We start from the raw sequence: 6,000 nt of genomic DNA on the forward strand, positions 1-6,000 counted from the left end.
TGCTCTGCAGGCAGTCTGCTTCTCCCTCTTTCTCTGCCCCTCCCCCTGCTCGTTCTCTTTCTCTCTCAAGTAAATAAACAAAAAACCTTTAAAGAAAAAAACAAACGCTTAAATTACGACTACTACCCACGGCAGGAACAATGGCTAATATTTATGGAGGGCTTTCATTACATGCTTGTCAGCGTGATAAGAGAAACTGACAAAAATTATGTCCTTAAAAGGTCATTGCTCTGGGCTTCCGTGAGTCAAGCCCACCGGGTTTTCTCCTAGCTTTCCGGGCAGCTCATCCTCATCAACCCCCTTCTTCCATGTTGGGTTTCTCAGATTCAGTCCCCGGCCCTCTTCTCTTGGTCCGTGTAGCAGAAAAATCCTTGCAGTTAAAATACTATAAGTAAAAACCTGTAAGGAAAGAAGAAGAAAAAGTGGGTTCTGAGATGATAAATTAGTTACACTCACTGAAAAGGGATTGACATCCTCAGGGCGATGAAATCTTCATATTGGTGCTTCTTACCTTTAAAGTGCAGTCAAATCATGCATGGGTGGATCTCTTGTTAAAATGCAGGTTCTGAGTTAGCTTGTCTGAGGTGAAGCTGAGATCTTCGTACCAAGTAGTGTTGATACGCTTCGGTTCCCGAACCACCCTTTGAGCAGCCAGGCTCTAGACGATTCTATAATGAAAATGAGGTACAGATAAAGTATGGCCAGTCAAACTGACAGACCAGATCAGTATATAGCAACAGCTGAATGGTGGGATGGCAAGTAGAGGTTGTGGGAACTTTAAAGGAATATATGTTTCTGGTTTCTAAAACTCAAAATCTATTTGAACGTAAAAGGAACTTAAAATTCCTGTGACATCAGAAATGAGACTTGGTTATTTTTTAAAAGGCTTAACCTAAAGACAATTGTGCAGGTTGAATTGCTAGGTTGGGTATCCCCACCGAGAATCAATCATTTAATAGCAGAATCTGCAACTTTGGCTAGTCTGAATGTGGGGGGGGGGGCATGCACCCGTGTGTGTGTCTATGTGTGGGTGACCTTATGATTATTGTGACCATAAATTATAGAAATAGGGATCCCGGGAAAGTATAAAATAAAATAAGAATTAAAATATGGATAACAATAGAGATGATGAACAAACAACCTTAAATCCATGTAAATGGATTTTTACTGTGTAAAAATAAATTTTGCACAGAAATTTCTGTAATCATTGCAAAACTCATGTGTGTTTTATCAAGTTTTTAAGACACTGGATTCATTTAAGAATATCTAGTGTGTTCCTGTTGTGATTTTAGTTAAATGGATAGAAGAACTTGATTTAGGCTTGTTATCAACACTTAAGTATTTGGAGAAAATTATTTCCTTAAAAACATAAGTTTTGCTCTTTATTTATTTATTTAGTTAGTTATTTTAATTTTATTTGTTTGAGAGAGAGAGTAAGCAAGAGAGGGAGAGAATACATGTGGGAGGAGGGGCAGAAGGACAGGGAGAAGCAGACTTCTTGCTGAGCAGGGAGCCCAATGCGGGACTCCATCTCAGGGCCCTGGGATGGTGACCCGAGCTGAAACCAAGAGTCAGGCACTTAACCCACCGAACCACAAAACCCCAAGTTTTGCTTTATTAGTTATATATGCACTACATAAAGAAAGAAATGCTGACTTTGAAGGTGTAAAAAAATGCTAGTTGCTTAATAAGTTTATGAGATGGTCTCATTGACCTTTTTGTCGTCTATCACATGCTCCAAGTTCCCTGCCAGCAAGCCTTCCACAGTTCCTTTTTCCTAGAATGCACCTCCCCTGATTTTCATACGCCTGTTTGTATTAAACTCAGTGACTCTTACCCTGGATTATGAACCCCTTACCACTGTACCCTTATAGCCTCACAAAGTTATTAGTATTATCTCATGTACAGATGAGGAGGCAGGCATGGAAAGGTTTTTGGTTGTTGTTATTGTTTTTAAGTTTTATTTATTCATTTTTTTTAATTTAAAGATTTTATTTATTCATTTGACAGAGATCACAAGCAGGCAGAGAGAGGAGGAAGCAGGCTCCCTGCTGAGCAGAGCCCGATGCGGGGCTCGATCCCAGGACCCCGGGATCCATGACCTGAGCCGAAGGCAGAGGCTTTAACCCACTGAGCCACCCAGGTGCCCCTATTTATTAATTTTAAAGAGCGAGCATGCAGGCAGGGGGGCAGCAGAGGTGGAGGGAGAAAGGATCTCAGGCAGACTCCAAACTGAGAGCAGAGCCCGATGTGGGGTTCGATCTGACAACCCTGAGATCATAACTTGAGCTCAAATCAAGAGTCATACCCTCAACCAACTGAGCCACCCAGCCGTCCCAGCATGGAGAGTTTTAAGCAACATATCCAAGTGGCAGATCTGGGATAGAAGTCAGGTCTCTCTTTCTCGTGAGCCCATGATTAGTAGTATTGTGCCGAATTCCGTAAACAGGGATCTCTAATGCTAAGTGATAATTCTATTCAGATAGTCTGCTGTGATCTGCAAACACAAAGTCACATAATTACAGGAACTCCCAAAACTTTCCCTAAAAGGGGGATTTGGGACAAATCTTTAAACACTGCTTCCTTGAAGGGCTAATTATGGGAGAACACAATGAACGTATATACCTATAATTAAGGCCTAATATAAATTATGCTACGTGCCCTTCACAAAAATCCATGCACTAATAAGAAATCAAAGGCCCAGCACAGTGAAATTTCCTAACTTTTTTACCTGGAGAGGCAGAAGAGCACAGCAGTTAATTGCTTCTAGAAGGATTCCGGGCCCAGACTGTCTGGGTTCGAATCTTAGAGCTGCCATTTTTCAGCTGAGTGGCCTTGGGTAAGTCACTTAAATTCCCCGTGCTTGGTTGATTCATTTGCAAAGAAAGCATCATAAAGGACCTACCAGGAGGTCGTTCTGAGCTTAAAACACGAGTGTACCTCTAAAAGGAGGCAGTGGACATTTACTACGCACCTATTAATACAATAGACACATAACGAGTCAGTAGAGGAACCAGGACTCGAACCCAGAATATTAGACTTTCATCTCCTTTCCACTGAATCAGATTACTACCTTATTCGCTTGGGCTGCAACTTACTCACGTTTTCACTCTGCAGGCAGGCTAAGCCTTCCATATACTCCCCTTCCCCATTTCCCCTGCTGCCTTGCTTTTCACTGTGTAATTGAAAACCCCGACTGCAGAAGATTTATTTATAGCAGGAAAAAATTAGTGTTATTTAGCTTGAGCTTTTCTGGAACCATCAGTCCATTACTGTAAGAGCATGCACATTTACACTGCAACATCATTCTATTTTCCCAAGGCCCTGTAATCATTAATTAGCTACTCAAAACAATGTTTATTGAATGTCTACAGAGAGCGAAGCCTGATCCAGCCTTCTTCCATCAGAATCCAACATCTTCCCTGAGCACAGACTCCTACATACCAACCACTTGCTAGACTGTTCTGCTGCGATGTCCCACATACCCTTTAGACATGGCCACAATTAACTTACCTGCTCCCCGACCTTCCCCAGCTCTCCCACGTGTTCCTGATTTGGGTGAATGGAACCAACATTCCCATCTTTCCATGCCCAAACTGGGATCTGGCCTAGACTGCCCTCACAAACCACCCCCGCCCCCCAATCAATCACCAGGCTTCATGGAACTCATCTCCTAAGGCCATATGGCCCTACTCCTCAACCACTTCCTCTTCCAGTCCCTCCTCCACATTGTAATTACATAGATCTTTTGACATCTGACCGTGACACAGTCTCCAGCCCATCTGAAATCCTTCCATGTTACCTCATCCTCCAGAGGCCGGAGCTCCACTCTGAGACACAGCCCTTCATATTCTCAGACCCACCTTCCTCTTGGAGTTTGACCCTCAGAGGACTGGCAGCCCGCCGCCCTCCTGTTTTATACCTTATTCCCTCAGCCTAGAGTACTCAACCTGCCTTGCCCAACCAGGGAACAATTGCTTCTCTTTCAAGACTGCTTTTGAGAGTTGCCTAATCCATGAAGCTTTTTTCCAACTCCTAGGGGCAGACGTCTGGACCTCCTCCTCTGTGTTCTTGAGGTCTCTCTTACATGCTGCTATTATAGCGCCTATCCTATTCTTTAATTGCTTAGGTGGTTGTTCCCCCCAACCAGACTGAATACCTCCCCAAAGCTCTACTGGTCTTGGCATTCCCAGTGCCTGGCATACAAGAGGTGTCCAATAAATGCTCATGAAATACATGATCGTAGTGGCAAGAGCAAGAGCCTGTCAGGAGTTCTTCTGAGGGCCCTGCTCACCTCCTGCCCCCATGCCACACTTGCCCAGGCAGCGGTGGTCCGCCTCCCTCGAGGAACAGCCCGGCCCCATGTCCTCTGTGAAAGGATGGCGGGTGCTGAGCGCTTTGCGTCTTCACCTTCCCACGCAGGTACCTGCGCCAGCGAAGCTGCCTTAAGAGGAAGATGAAACCCGGATGTAAATGCACCTGGCAGAGAAGCTTCTACTCGTTCCCAGCTCCAGCAGTGTTCCGGCTTGTCAAGACAGAACCCTGTTTCCGAAGGAGTGCGCTGGGTTTGGCCTGGGAGCCTGCAGATTCCAGGGAGAAGGGAAGGAGCCAGGTGGGCTTAGATTCCACCTTCGACCCCGATGCTGTGCAGTTGCAGCAAAGCCACGCGAGTGCTCAAGACCTTTAACTCCCGGAAACAGATCCAGATTTAACTTATCTTGAGCAGCAAGCCCTTTGGCAAAGGGGAAAAGTCAGAACTATTTTTGATGATTATAAATATTTTTGGATAAAAACTAAAATCATTTGCTACTCGGGTGCCTGCGTGGCTCAGTCGGTGAAGTGTCTGCCTTTGGTTCAGGTCATGATCTCAAGGTCATGGGATCCAGCCCTGTGCTGGGTAGGGAGTCTGTGTCTCTGTCTCCTTCTATCCCCAACCCCCCCTCCACTCCCACCACCCCCACCCCGGCACTCATGAATGGGGGTTCTCTCTCTCTCTCTCTCTCTTTCTCTTGGTCTCTAATAAATAAATGAAATCATTAAAATAAAAGCCGTTTGCTATTTTCCTAATACAAACAGACCCCGGGAGGAAAACTCCCACCAGGACTCTGCTACTTAATTTAGTCTCCCTGCAAATATTTACTAAATGCTGGGTAAAGAGTTTATGGGAGAATTAATTCATTGTCTATGGAAGAAAAAAAAAAGACAAATTTCTAAGAAAAGCTGAATAATAAATAAATAAATAAGAGTTAAACAAGTAATACAAGAAGAATATGCCTCAGAGGGCTGACTCACTGCCAAAGGAGAAGTTCAGAGAAGGGAGAAGACGTTGGCCCCCAGGGCAGACTGACTCAAAGGACAGAGAGAGGATCTCCCCAGACAGGTTGGGCCAGCAAGCCCCTCGAGCTAGAGGGCATGGGGTGGGAGTGGGGAGCATCTTGGTAGAAAGAATAGATTCTTCCAATTTGGGGTTTAAGTTTCTGCTTTGCTACTTATAAGCTAGTGATCTCAGGCATTCCTTAACCTCTCTGCACCTCAGTCTTCTCATGGCCTCCATACACCATTCGAGACTGCAAACGTTACAAACATGTGCTAAGGCCTAGGTAAGAAGATGAAAAGAGATGAGTTTTGCCTCAAGAGCTACCACAAGAGGAGGGTCAGTAAATACTAGTCTCCGTCTTCCTTTCCCCTCCAGGTGTCTGTCCCTTAAAGGAGGGTTGACCAGACCCAGTGGACTATTACTTAGTGGAATGCAGGATATGGGTAGAGAAGGGTGGAGACAGGAAAAAAAAAGGAGACAGAAGCAGCTCATTACCATCCACTTCGGAAGATTCCTGCCCTCCTGCCCCACCCTCTATGATGAACCGGGGCTTTCCTTCCTGAGGCCTGATTTGCAGCCATCCCCTCCCCCCACCCTTGTGCTTTGACAAAGTCTCAGGGTTGCCAAGGTCAAAGGCAGTAACCCTTCGTCAAAGGCTATCATTATCCCAAACGCCTGCTATT

General features: G+C 45.0%; 1 long non-coding RNA gene across 4 annotated transcripts; it reads right to left on the reverse strand.

Annotated features, from left to right (window-relative positions):
• Positions 1-131: 131 nt before the first annotated feature.
• LOC131819253 (uncharacterized) lies at positions 132-4,746 on the reverse strand. 4 transcript variants are annotated; one of them, XR_009349112.1, is made up of 3 exons: positions 4,480-4,746; positions 512-668; positions 132-399 (listed from the first exon to the last, which is right to left on the reverse strand). It is a non-coding gene; the product is annotated as an uncharacterized LOC131819253 (long non-coding RNA). The 4 variants fall into 4 exon arrangements; XR_009349113.1 differs by lacking the exon at positions 4,480-4,746 and adding an exon at positions 4,295-4,453; XR_009349108.1 differs by lacking the exon at positions 4,480-4,746 and adding an exon at positions 3,803-3,935.
• Positions 4,747-6,000: the final 1,254 nt, after the last annotated feature.

The sequence above is a fragment of the Mustela lutreola genome, chromosome 1 (assembly GCF_030435805.1).
Source record: "Mustela lutreola isolate mMusLut2 chromosome 1, mMusLut2.pri, whole genome shotgun sequence".
Taxonomy (NCBI): domain Eukaryota; kingdom Metazoa; phylum Chordata; class Mammalia; order Carnivora; family Mustelidae; genus Mustela; species Mustela lutreola.